Consider the following 2,269-nt stretch of genomic DNA (forward strand, 5'->3'; position numbering starts at 1 on the left):
TGAAAGGTGTCAATTCACAAAAGTGTTTGGTTGCCTATTCATCAATCATTAGTGTCAGTATTTTTGATAGCATTCTTTGAAAAAGACTTCTTGGCTTCATTGAAAGAAAATCTTTTGAAAGTTTTGAGTTTCGCTTTCTTAAACTTGCTTTTCATTTGATTTCCTTTTTTGCGAAGTGAAAGTGCTTTGTGTTTATCTTAGAACTTGTTTTTATTGTTTGGACGAAATGATTGGTAACACATCATCTTCTATCTAAGCATTTTAGTGGTGAGACAAATTTGATAAGGTAGCAACTTTCCTTCTTTGTTTTTAGAGTAGTCTTTAAATCTTGCATCCACATATAATTCTTGCATTAGGATAGATTTGCATCTCTTTTTAGGCATATATAGTTTTGTTAGTTTTTGTGAGTGTGGAGTCTGAAAAGAAAAGAAAAATTTGTTTATATTAGAAGTACCTCTGAACCTCATAGAAATTGCTCTTCATCGAAAACAAAAAGTGCATGTGCATGTAGCTAAGTTTTATTAATTTCTTTTGCGTCCATAAAAACACCACAAGTTTCATCTCCATTACCTTGTGACTTAAAGAACAGCCTAATAAAATCAAGTGCTAATTAAAATCCACTAGAACTTTTTGTTTTAGTCAGTTACACCAACAAGTTTAGGATTTTAGGGCCTTGGATTAGGCGAGTGGAGAGTTAACTCTCCAAGGCCACATAAAACGTCAAACATAAGAGTCTGAATAACGAGAGAAAATCCAATAGCGTTAGGAAGACCAGGAAAGCTCCGGATCTGGGAGTTAAGCACGAGGGTCTGTGAAGACAGGGAAGAGAGATACCCCCTCTCCTACTTGTCCGAACTTACCTCACGACTGTTCCGCCTGCCTTCTACGACGAGTTGGTACCCATAGTTGCCTCTCCTAGGGATCTACACAGGTGGCTGCGGAGGGGAATCCCATGGCAGCTGAGGTTGACGTTGTATCACTCTCGACAGTACTACTGGAGGGCACCCTTGCGAAGCTTGGGGGCTTGCACCGGCGCAGGCTGTTGTTAGGAGGTCAGCGTAACTTTCTCTGATACCTTCGCTGATAGAACTGGGCCCTCATCATCCCAGACTATCTTCGGAAGGCCCCTTATTTCACTTTCTCGTATTTTGGTGTCCGGTCCTAATCACCCGGAGCGGAAATACTTGGAAGTTGTTTGACTGGCTGTGTCTTTAGGGACTTTATAGTGTGTGCTCTATGCTCCTAGTTAGCCTAGCTTTCAATTTTTTGAGTCTTTAGTTAGATCATAACAAAAAATTCAAAGTGGCTGACCGATCTCCTAGACGGTCTCGAAGACTTCGTGGTCTTTCGCCGCCAAGTTTAGAGCCTTCTCTGAGAAGGCACAGAGGGAATACCACCGGTGGGCTCCATCCTACGCCGGTTGACGCATCAGAGATTGATCCTCCTAGCGGGGGCATTAGTGCCCAAGCAAGGCCTAGTACTTCTGAACAAGAGAGGGATAATCCAGTCCTTTCTCGAGTTCTTTTTCAAGCGGAGAATAACGTAGAGGTAGAAGAATTCTCAGAGTCGTTAGGGGCTCCGAATTCTCCCATACCACTTAGTCATCCAGACGTATTGCAATACGTTGGGACTCCGTCACATAGACCATCAAGTCCAGGTTACGCTACGCGCTTACCATTCATGACCACTACTGGAAGCATGGCTTCTACGACTGCTACGACTATGCAAACCCCTACATCGGTGCAAGGGGGAGGAACCATTTCCATCCCCTCTGCTTCCTTGTTCAGATCTTTTGCTAGCACATCTTTACTTGGGTCTACCTCCATTCCGTCCACGAGTGGAAATGCCCAAACCAATGCTTTTGGTACTGGACTCTTCCCTTTTGGCACCCAATCACAAGGTATTCCATCGGTTCCGTTTAGTGCCGCTACGTCCATGATTGGTGGATCGGCTTCGTTCCAGGGTTTTCCTTTCGGAAGTGGTCATATACCACATTCCAACCCGACGGTAGGATCCATGCTTTTTTATTCTATAGGACAAAGCAACAATCCTTTCCAAGGTTGGAATAACCCTGGGGTTAGTAGCGCGAGAACTGGGAATCTGTTTAGCAGCCAACAAGGGAATAGGCCGTACTCCACGGTTAGCATGTTTCAAAGTATTCCTCCCCTTGCTTCGGCTTGGAACCCATACCAGGGGTTATCAACTCCTTACCATTCTTTAGGAGGAAACTTTGCAGGCTATGGAGGTTATACGGCAGGAGTTGGTCAAA

The sequence above is a fragment of the Pinus tabuliformis genome, chromosome 5_2, assembly GCF_031772625.1.
Source record: "Pinus tabuliformis cultivar Carrire ecotype Pingquan chromosome 5_2, CPIR1, whole genome shotgun sequence".
Classification (NCBI taxonomy): Eukaryota; Viridiplantae; Streptophyta; class Pinopsida; order Pinales; family Pinaceae; genus Pinus; species Pinus tabuliformis.